Raw genomic sequence first — 12,254 nt, 5'->3', positions numbered from 1 at the left:
TTGGACACCACAAATTTAAACTCATGCGAGCTTTCTACACAACTGGGTAAAGGAAAAGGGACCCCTGACTGTTAGGTCCAGTCGCGGACGACTCTGGAGTTGCAGCCCTCATTTTGCTTTACTGGCTGAGGGAGCCGGCGTACAGCTTCCGGGTCATGTGGCCAGCATGACAAAGCCGCTTCTGCCGAACCAGAGCAGCGCACGGAAACACCATTTACCTTCCTGCTGTAGCGGTACCTATTTACCTACTTGCACTTTGATGTGCTTTCGAACTGCTAGGTGGGCAGGAGCTGGGACTGAGCAACGGGAGCTCACCCCGTCGCAGGGATTCGAACCGCCAACCTTCTGATTGGCAAGCCCTAGGCTCTGTGGTTTAGACCACAGCGCCACCCGCGTCTAGATGTTGTTGTTTAGTCGTTTAGTCATGTCCGACTCTTCGTGACCCCATGGACCAGAGCACGCCAGGCACTCCTGTCTTCCACTGCCTCCCGCAGTTTGGTCAAACTCATGTTCGTAGCTTCAAGAACACTGTCCAACCATCTCGTCCTCTGTCGTCCCCTTCTCCTTGTGCCCTCCATCTTTCCCAACATCAGGGTCTTTTCCAAGGATTCTTCTCTTCTCATGAGGTGGCCAAAGTATTGGAGCCTCAGCTTCAGGATCTGTCCTTCCAGTGAGCACCCAGGGTTGATTTCCTTCAGAATGGAGAGGTTTGATCTTCTTACAATCCATGGGATTCTCAAGAGTCTCCTCCAGCACCATGCTTCCCCCAAAGAACCCTGAGAAGTGTAGTTTGTTAAGGATGCTGGGAACTATAGCTCTGTGTGGGGTAAACTACATTTCCCAGGATTCTTTGGCCGGACGCCTTGCACTTCCAACAGAATGACAGATTTATAGGGTTAGAAGGGACCCAAGGGGTCATCTGATCCAAACCCCTGCAATGCAGGAGTCATAGCTAAATCTTCTTCTTTGGCAATCACTTGTAGCTGAGTAAGGTTGTCTTCCATGAACACAGTCTTATCAGCGAGTCCGTAAGTGGCTGTGGAGGCCAATTCTAGATCCACAGGTGTGGTGTGGATGTGACCTTGGTGCCGCAGATTAGCTTGGCTGTCCCATATCTCTCCCCATCTCTGCTCCTGGCAGGTGGCTCTTTCCTCCAGCCTTTGATAGTTGTTGATATGTTCTGTTTTGTGGGACCCACCTTGTTCTTTGGATTTATGCTGTTCTGTTCCATTCGGAGTGGGTTGGTTTGTTTTATAATTATAAGAACTTTATCTGTTTTTCAGTCTGTATGCTGTAATGTTATCTGCCCTGTTACGGTGAAGGGCGGGTAAGAAATGTTATAAATAAATAAATAACTTGCGAGTGCATCTGCCAGAAGTTAAACATGCTCAGATATTGTTAAGCTGAAGAACTGTGCACACTCCCCGGCTGAGCGGCTCCTAGGTCTGGGCTATGACGTTTTTATTACTTTAAAAATAACTGAACAACTGTGAGAGGTGAGAGATTCTTTGAATGCCATCAGGGGGTGGTAACTTCCACTTGTGTTGCCCCACCCTCAATTCCCTAGGAGCCTTAATAAGAGAGTTGCTTAATGGATAGTTGCAGCTTGACCTATTAGCAAGCTGTAGGCATATTTGACACACATATTTATAACATACATACTTACGCAGGAATAGCTATTGATGGCGGCTAGCTGCAATGGCTATTGCTCTGTCTCTATGGTCAGAGGCAGTGATGCTTCCAAATACGGTGCCAGTTGCTGGAAACCACAGGAGGGAAGAAAGTGTTCGTGTGCTCGAATCCTGCTTGCAGCTGTTTAACCACTGTGAGAAAATGGGCCACTGACCAGCAGGCTCTTCTCGTGTTCTTAAATGAACTGTTAATTGTTGGTTATTAATTTTCTTAGTGCTACATTGCTGTGATATCTGCTTTATTGTGTTCTAATGACAGTATTGTTGTTGTTGTTGTTTAGTCGTTTAGTCGTGTCCGACTTCGTGACCCCATGGACCATAGCACGCCAGGCACTCCTGTCTTGCACTGCCTCCCGCAGTTTGGTCAGACTCATGTTCGTAGCTTCGAGAACACTGTCCAACCATCTTGTCCTCTGTCGTCCCCTTCTCCTAGTGCCCTCCATCTTTCCCAACATCAGGGTCTTTTCCAGGGAGTCTTCTCTTCTCATGAGGTGGCCAAAGTATTGGAGCCTCAGCTTCAGGATCTGTCCTTCCAGTGAGCGCTCAGGGCTGATTTCCTTCAGAATGGATAGGTTTGATCTTCTTGCAGTCCATGGGACTCTCAAGAGTCTCCTCCAGCACCATAATTCAAAAGCATCAATTCTTCGGCGATCAGCCTTCTTTATGGTCCAGCTCTCACTTCCATACATCACTACTGGGAAAACCATAGCTTTAACTATACGGACCTTTGTCGGCAAGGTGATGTCTCTGCTTTTTAAGACAAAGGTTACTGTAGTTAGACTTGTGGTTTTTGTGTGAGCCACTTTGAGCACATACCGGTATTTGCTTGTGGCCAATGTGATATGTAAGTCATTAGACAATGATTTTTAAAGCCAGTCTTGTGAATTTGGGAAACTGTGTGTGCACTGGGGGGGGGCATAGAATAGGTTTGATTTCAGATTGTTGTTCTTTTTTCTGACCAGTGGGCAGCCCGGTGTTTGTATGAGAATGAGCTTGTGGAGTTTATATTTTGTTGTTGTTGTTGTTTCATCCTTCATTAAAAATACAGCTTGTTGTCAGGAGCCAGGCTATTTGCAGCTTTCTCATAACCAAAAGGAAGTAGGCGTCAGTGAGGGACTGTTTAGCAGCTCTTCACACTTTGCACCTGCGAATAAATTTCCCAGCCCCTAAACCTCCTGGAGGAATTCACAGCAGTGGTGGCAGCAGCGAAGACACCTCCAGGCTGCCCATGCAGAACCTGGCACCACCTGGGCACATGCTGGTCATGTGTTACCCCAGACCTATTTCCCCAGAAGTTGCTTCTCGTAAGTTTCCTTGTCCACTTTGTCACTGTGGAAATTTCAACTTCACGGTCTTTCTGCGGAAATGGCTTCCTATCTTTTGGTGCAGTCAGAAATTGAGCCATCTTGGGGCAGGTGGGCAGAGTGTTTGTGAGGTGCAGGGTCAGGGTTCAGGTTAGGGCCCACTGGGCTACAACGAATGGGGCAGGGGCCCATTCAACCGAAACAGCTTAAAATAGCACATATTTCCCCAGCTTCCCAATAAAAATAAAAAGAGGCGGGCCCCTATCAGACAGTTCAGTCTTCTGTGTCTGCCCCCCACATGTTTACCCCTGTGAGGATGAACGGGCTGTAGCAACTCACATTCAGATCCAACATGCCCTGGTGGCCCTGTTGGGCAGAGTAAGGTAGTTGCCCCAGGCAGATGGTTTGGGGCGTCATGAAGAGGAAGCAGGTTGCCAGTTGTTTTAATTCATTGCTAGGTGTGCTTTTACTCCCAGGGGGAGATGTTGGTGGGACTTTCAGCCTCAGGTGGACAAAGGTAGCCAGCCTTGGGAACTGCATTCTGTGCCACCACCAGTGCTTGTATTCTAGGGGGGAAAGGTGCCAGTACTCACCATGAAGTTGTTACAATAAGTGCCACACTTTTAACCAGTGCGTTTCTACTGGGGGGAAAAGGTGCCTGTACTGCGTACCCTTGAGTGCCCCCAGAAAGAAAGAAAACACTGGCTGCCATCCAGCCAGTACCGGCTCCTGAAGACACGCTGGATAAAGGCAAGCATGCCCCTGAAACTTGTGGTTTTATTGCTTTTTAGAAGACCTGTTTTAATTGCTATGCTTTTTAGCTCTTTGCTTTATTGTCTATTTTAATTAAGGATGCTTGAATGTTAATATGTGTTTTTAATTATGGTTGTATGCCACTTACAGTAGAGGCTGTTCTGGCACACAATAAGTACAGTGGTACCTTGGTTCTCAAATGTCTTGGTACTCAAACAACTTGGAACCCAAACACTGCAAACCCGGAAGTAAGTGTTCCAGTTTGCGAACTTTTTTCTGAAGTCAAACATGCTCTGCTTTGAGTGCTACACTTCTGATTTAAGTGCCACACTTCTGTTTTGAGTGCCACACTTGAGTGTTATGCTGAGGTGAGGTCTGTCTGTTTTTGCTATTTATTTTGCGTTGTTGTTTTTTGCGGCTCTTTTTTTTTTTTTTTGAGACTGTGTGGAACCCAGTTCAGCTACTTGCTGATTGATTGTGTGACTGCAGTACATTGTTTATTGCTTTCATTTTATGGATCCATGGTCTCGTTAGGTAGTAAAATTAATGTTAAATGGCTGTATTAGGGGTTGTTTTTATAAGTCTGGAACGGATCAATCCATTTTGCATTACTTTCTATGGGAAAGCGCGCCTTGGTTTTGGAACGCTTTGGTTTTGGAACGGACTTCCGGAACGGATTAAGTTTGAGAACCAAGGTACCACTTATATAAATTAATTAATAATAAATACACCTTGTCGTGGTATGGTGGTGGCCGGGATAAGGTGGTGGAGCGGGGAGAGACAGCATTTGCTGTTCAGCCTCAGGAGCTGAAATTTCTCAGGCAAGCCCTGTCATTTCCCACGTCCCCTCTTTCACTGTGCTGATTTTTAACTGGAGACCAGCAAGCTTTTGAAAATATTTAAAAATGAATGAATGAATGAATAAATAACAACAACTCACCCCCATGCTGCATGCTTTGCAAAGACTAAACTCTCCCTGATTTATTAATGCAGCACATGCAGATGAGGGTGGGTGGGCAGCGCCTGTGTAGCTGCTCTGGGGTGAGGCTGGGGGAAGTGGCTGCGTGTGTGGATGTGACTCAGAGAGCTCCTTGATGTGAGGCCGGGATGTGCGGGCATCAAGCACTGTTGAGTGAAATCTCCCACTCCCTTGTCTTCGCCCTGCCTTCCCCGCCCTGCTTTTTGATATTCGTCAGGAGGCTGCCTGTGGAGGAAGGAGTCATGCCAACCTCAGCGCCACGCAGTGTTCTTGTGATTAGAGGCAACAAATTGTTCTGTGCATGCTCCATGTGAGAAAACACTCTTCATAGTGAACAACCTCCCTTGGCAGGTGGGGTTGGCCAGCAACTGACACAACCTCAGTTGTTCTCAGACTGGACTGTCTCTCCCTTGGGGTGGGGTGTGCTAGTCATTTGGGTGGGAGGGGTTCCTGCAAGAAGTGGAGCCAGAGAGGTCCTTACCCAGGCATCCCCAAACTGCGGCCCTCCAGATGTTTTGGCCTACAACTCCCATGATCCCTAGCTAACAGGATCAGTGGTCAGGGATGATGGGAAGTGTAGTCCAAAACATCTGGAGGGCTGAAGTTTGGGGGTGCCCGTCCTTACCTCCAAGCTGGGAGTCGCTAGTGGGGAGATCACTGCTGTTATCCTCAGTTCACAACCGACACTGTGACCATAAGATGCTGGATTAGATGGGCCACCTTTGGCTCAATCCAGCAGCCAGGCGCTTCTTAGGTTTTATGTGTAACATCACAGCCTTCAGACCTGCTCTAACCACGACACATCAGTCATAGCTGGGGGGTGGCGGGATGTGCCAAGCAGAACTCATTCATGGACGCATGGTGCCTTTTGTCTTAGTTTAACTTTGTAAATAAAGGGGCGATGGTTCAAGGATGACTGGTTTCCTGGAGTTGCTGAAGCGGTATATTGCTGTCATTGACTGAGAACAGTGCTAGCAGCAAGCTCTAGAGGCAGATTTTCCAGCAGAGTGGAGAGGGGGATGACAGGAGGAAAGAGGAATTAGGGCGAGATCATCTTCTGAGGCCCTTCTTCGTGTGCCTCCTCCTTGAGAGGTCCGAAGGGTGGCAACATGAGAATGGGGCCTTCTCTGCAATGACTCCCTATCTGTGGAATGCTCTCCCCAGGGAAGTTAACTTGGCGCTTTCATTATACACCTTTAGGCGCCAAGCAAAAACATTCATTTTTAACCAGGCCGTTGGTTGATTTGATTGACATCCTATGCCCTTTTAAAATATGGTGTTTGGGGGGGGCGTGGGCGTTATTGGGTTGTTGTTTTTATTTTGATTATATATTTTGTGATTTTATATGTTGATTTTGTTCTGTGACCTCTGGGTATAGAGTGGTATATAAATTCAATCAATCAATAGGAAAAATTGCTTGGATGAAATTCCCTCACCACGGAATAGAGTTGGAAGGGAACCCCCCCCCAAAAAAGGGCTTATCTAGTTCTACCCCTGCAATGCCAGAATCACAGCTAAAGAATCCCTGGCATTTGGTCATTCAAGCTCTGTTTAAAAACCTCCACCAAAGGAGAGCCTACCACCTTCCAAAGGGGTCCGTTTCACAGTCAAATAGCTTTTACCATCAGAAACTTCTCTCTGATGTTCGGTCGCAATCTCATTTCTTGTCATTTCAATCTGTTGGTTCAGGTCCTACCCTCCGGAGCAGCAGAAAACAAGCTTGCTCCATCTTCCATGTGACAGCCCTTCAGACATTTGAAGATGGCTATCATATCTGTCTGCTCTTCTCCAGACTAAACATACCTGTCTCCCATATCCAAGCTATGGAGGGATAGGGAATACGTACTGTATATAGGACCATCCAACCACAGCTAATGTTAGTATGTTGCCTCACTGCCCCATGCCTTGTAGAAAGCTGCATAAAGGTAAAGGTGAAGGTACCCATGACTGTTAAGTCCAGTCGCGGACGACTCTGGGGTTGTGGTGTTCATCTCGCTTTACAGGCTGAGGGAGCCGGCATTTGTCTGCAGACAGTTTTTCACCAGCATGACAAAACCGCTTCTGGTGAAACCGGAGCTGCACACAGAAATGCTGTTTACCTTCCTGCCGGAGCAGTACCTATTTATCTACTTGCACTTTGACATACTTTCGAACCGCTAGGTGGGCAGGAGCTGAGACCGAACAACGGGAGCTCACCCCATTGCAGGGATTCAAACCGCCGACTTTCTGATTGGCAAGCCCAAGAGGCTTAGTGGTTACCTCTCTATATTCATGACATTTACATGCTGCCTCTTTTCTGCCAGTGGCCTCCAATACATTTTGCTGAGCGTGAAGAGTCTACCACTGCTGTGGGTGGGTGGGGGTTTGTAATTCTGGAAAGGATGCTTCCCCCCGCCCCAGTTCAAATATTTGAGACACCCTTGCTGCAAAGAGTCTAGGTCCAGGCAATGCCTGTCATAAGCTGTCCTCAACAAAACGCTTCTTGTGTTTAGACCAAGCAGTGGCTCATCTCTGTTTCGTACTGTACTCTGTTTTGTATGCATGACTGACCAAGACATGCTCTGTCTATGAATGTATGATCGTAGAATCATAATGGAGTGGGGTTTTTTTTAGGAGGCCGTCTAGTCTAGCCCCATGCTCAGTACACAACCTGCAGCCACAGCATCCATCCTTGACTGATGGCTGTCCAACCAATGCCTCTGACAAAGAAGAGCCCAACTTTCTGTTGCCTTGCTGAACAGTTCTGGCCATTGTAGGACAGTTATTCCTAACATTTGGCCAGCGTTTGCTCCCTCGCAGTTCCCACCAGACTTTCGGTTATTAGAAGACCACTACTGTGTCCACTCTTAATGGTTTAAGGCCTAACCTTCTCTTCTCAGCTCCCTAGGACTGCGGCACAACCCTCCAGGTGTGATGTGACCAGCCTTGAATAGGTTGGAACTATTAACTGGTTAAGAAAGGATGAGAAAGAAAAATGCTTCCTTCCCTCCCTGCGACTCCTCCCCTCCCTTTCTGGTACCTCATGCGATCTTAACACCAGCAGCATTTCATCCAGGGCTGTCTTTGTCTTTCCCCCCTCCCCCCTCCCCCCCCACCTCCGAGGAAGAGCTCTCCACGTTCCATGCTGAGCAGGCAAATATGAAAATGAGCAGCCAGCCAGTTATTAACATTGTCAGGGGATAGGAGAGATCAGCATCTCATTCTGCTTGGCTGTGAATCTAGGCAGACTAGGCCCAGGGCCTAGTCTTAAGTCCTGGTGCATGTGAAATGAAGACCAAGAGTATCTTTGAGCTTGTTCTTAGCATGTTTCCCACATCAACGAGCAACCGCAGCCTGTCTCCTCGCATCTCGGATTTATAGGACAGGGTTTGCACAGCTAAACAGGGCAGATTCCAGGACAGCTCAAATGTCCCAGAAGCACGCACACACACACCACACACCTTTTTAGAAATTAACCTCATCAAGTACCTTGTTCTGCCTGGAAAAGTAAAGGTGGTCTCTTGGCACTAGGAAAAAGGGGCTGTGGGCTCTTTTGCCGACTTTCACAAGATAACCAATGATCATCTGAGTGATGGTCACCAACATGGATTGCTTTAAAAGAGAATTAGACAAATTAATGAATAAGGCCATCAATGGCTACTAGCCACAGTGGCTAGGTTCTTGGAGGTCGTATTGGCTCTGAAGGTCAGTTGCTGGCAATCGCAAGAAGGGAGTGCTGCCACACTCGGGTCCTGCTTACGGGCTTCCCTTTAGGGCACCTGGCTGACCACTGTGAGGAGAGGAAGCTGGACTAGATGCCCCCCCTTTGGCCAGACCCAGCAGGTCCATTCTTATGTTTGCATGAGGGCGTATCTACATCTCAGACCTAAGCCATGACTATTAAAGAGGAAAAATCTTATAGTCTACTTAGCGTTGATACAACTACAGTGGTGCCTCGCTTAACGAATGCCCTGCTTAACGAAATTTCCGCTTAACGAAAGGTTTTTTCTAGTGGAGGTTGCCTCGCTAGACAAATTCGTTTTACGAAAAATTCGTCTAGCGAATCGCGGTTTCCCATAGGAGTGCATTGAAATTCAATTAATGCATTCCTATGGGCAAAAATACAGGAGTGCCTGGCGTGCTATGGTCCATGGGGTCACGAAGAGTCGTACACGACTAAACGACTAAACAACAACAACATGGGCAAAAGAAATTAAAAAAAAATTCAATGCATTCCTATGGGATTCGCTAGGCGAATTTTTCGTTATAAGAAAAGACCCGTGGAACGAATTAAATTCATCTAGTGAGGCACCACTGTAATATGAACCGGCAGCTTTCTAGTATGAACCACACCTAACAAAAATCAGATTTGGGGGCTTTTACAGAGAGCTGGGAGGTTTAGGGTTAACTTCCACAGGCTTGATGTAGTTTCCCCTGCAATTGCCTTGGTGTCCAACTTCCAAGCCTGTTGTGGAGAAAATGCAGCCTGCCTTTTGCCATTTCACAAAACTACCTTCGCCAAACTGGGGCATCAAAGAAGCAGACTATATTTCAAGATTGGTTCTGGAGTTCAAAAAATGGGGGAGCCTCCAATTTGCTCACACCACCTTTTAAAGGGAGATAACAGCCTGTCTTGGGTGGGGCTGACTCTGAAACATAGAGTGGGGGGGGGTGGAATGTCAGGTTAAACCATGGGTAGGCAAACTAAGGCCTGGAGCCGGATCTGGCCCAATCGCCTTCTAAATCAGGCCCGTGGACAGTCCGGGAATCAGCGTGTTTTTACATGAGTAGAATGTGTCCTTTTATTTAAAATGCATCTCTGGATTATTTGTGGAGCATAGGAATTTGTTCACACCCCCCAATATATATATATATATATATATATATATATAATCCAGCCCCCCACAAGGTCTGAGGGACAGTGGACTGGCCTCCTGCTGAAAAAGTTTGCTGACCCCTGGGTTAAACCTTTCAACCAACTTTTTTTGAAAAACCAAACAGCCCTGCTTGAATCAGGAGATAAAATATGTTAGTTAACTAATTCATTATCACGAAATGTGAAGATGGCCACTAAAATTAGGCTGCTTTACAAAAGGACTGTGGGAAATTTTGTAGAGGAGGAGAAGTCTGTCCAAAAGTTACCAATAGTCATTGGACAGACCTCTCTAGCTAAATTGGTGTACAGTAGAAGCAATCTCTGCCTCTCCATATCAGGTACATGGAGATGAAGAAAACTATGTTCCCACCTTTGGAGGCTATAGAGGAAGAGGCATAGCTAGGCTCTGTTGTACCCTCAGCAAGGAGCTGTATTGGCACACACACACCATCCCTTGTGCCCTTGCCATGGGCTTCTAGTCACTCCAAGCCAGAGTAGAGAGCCCCAATCTTCGTACCTCCCTGGGCCTGGGCCCTTGGCGGGGGCCAACCTAACCAACCCCTAGATATGCCCCTGTATAGAGGCAACAGTCTGGTGGCTGGCTACTGTCTAAGCTAGATGAAACTTGGTTTGATGCTGCACAGGCAGTTCCTACAAGAGCTAAAGATTTGCAGGTGCCTCCACTAAAATATCAATTAATATTATTTCCTGAGGTGCTTGCAAGCAGAGCTATTCCCATGGGCGTAGCCAGGATTTTGTTTTTTTGGGGGGGCAGGACTGTTTTGGAGGGCAGAACTGACATGATCGGTCAGGTAGTTAAGTATTTCTATTGTTTTACTTGATCTGGGGGGCACGGCTACGCCCAAGGCTATTCCTGTAGCCAACAGAAGCAGATCCTTTAAGGTGGCTGAGAGGATGAATCCATATAAACCGACGTCAGGAAGCTGGCACCAATCTTTCTATAGCACTTTTCCATGGAAGGTCGTTGGTTCTTGTGTAGTCCTGTCTAAAGCAGAAGCACAAATCCATTTGAATCATTGCACTTTTGCAATGATGTCTGGGTGTTCCTGTGCATTGCTGAAATCTTTACCGTAACAGAAGATGTCAATAAAAATTGGGACAGGAATGCACAGATTGGCAATTTCTTTGCTGCAAAACACTGAATTGGTAGCAGAAAATTTCCTGTAAATATATATATATATATATATATATATATATATATATATATATATATATATATTTAAAAGGAAAACCCAGCATTAAGTGCAAGAAACTAGTCCTCGGAAGAGCAACCCAGCGTGACAGTTTTATTTTTTCTTTCCATTGTTTTTTTAAATATATAAATACCCTCCCACGAATCCCCAGCATAAATATTTTTGCAAAGCAGTTTCATCATCTTGCTACGCTAGACAATCTTGTGAAATATTTAAATCGGGAGGGTTAAGAACATAAAACCCAGGACTCCCAACTGGGTTCCCTCCCCCCCCCAGCCCTACAGTGGTGCTGTATACTTCCCTTCTCCCCCCCCCCCCCAGTCTGTAACCCTAGTTTCTAATTCATGCCAGCGCCTCAACCGGTCCAGCCGTGTCTTGCGGACGCTAACAGGAAATTGTGGCTAATGGATTTACACTTAGTTGGAAGAAGACGTGAGAGAAAGGATGAGTTCAGTAGTGGTGCTGTGATGGATATGAAGAAGACTCGCACCCCCTCCCACAACCCACTTAGGTTGGCAAAGATGAGATTTTAAACACACCAACTAAAAATGCTTGTATAGACAGATGCGGGGGGGTGGGGGGGGTGGAAGGCCATTGTTTTAGTTCAACCTATAGACCTCCCCAGCTGAGGTTTCCCATCAAAGCACTGACTGCAGAAAGAGAAGTCATAATCAGGGAGGAAGAGGGCGAAGGATGTGTTTTGATGCCAGGCAAATGGAAGGAAATGGAAGGGGACTGGGAGCAAGAGATGGTGTTTGCGGAGAGGATGAGGTGGGAGGGGAAGTGGGCAGGAGGTGGCGGGGTGGGTGGGAACGTGGACCACTAAAAGGATGAGCATGATATTGCTTTGACAAAATCCCGGACTGGCCTAGGCTGCTTCCAGACAATGCGTTTATTGAGCTTTCATTCACTCCAATTTGCTTGCAGGGCAGTTAAGCAGCGCTGCATTGAAGCAAGTGCTCCCCCCCCCCATGATTTCCTTATCGCAAGAGGACTAAAAGCGCCCTTCGCGACAGTCTGGAAGCGCTCTTCATGATCTACATCTGTGTGAGTTTAAAAGAGTTACCAAGTGAATTGGGGGTTGGGGATGGGGGGGGGGACAGGCTGGGCAACACTGGCTGGTCTTCTGGGGCACCCCCTACAATTAGCTCTGTTGACTAGCTCTACGAAGGGGGAAAGTGGGCAATGTCTAAATAACTGTATCCCTGCCCTCCCCCCAACATGAGGTGTTCAATGCATGTCACACTTAGCGTATTATGATGTCTGGCACTAGTTTACATCACATTCTTTACCCTGTGTTTAACCTGCTATGAAAAAAGCCCACAGAGTTCTTGAGTCCTCCAGTGCCCAGAGAGGGCCAGAATCTTCTTGCCACAGCAAGGAGCTAATGTTGAGCTGAGGATGGAGGTTCACCCCTCTTAAAACGTCAAGAGAGGACGAAAGGCATCAAGGCAGTTC

Source organism: Zootoca vivipara, chromosome 12 (genome assembly GCF_965207765.1).
Source record: "Zootoca vivipara chromosome 12, rZooViv2.hap1.1, whole genome shotgun sequence".
NCBI lineage: Eukaryota > Metazoa > Chordata > Lepidosauria > Squamata > Lacertidae > Zootoca > Zootoca vivipara.
Note: the sequence above shows the minus strand (reverse complement) of the source record.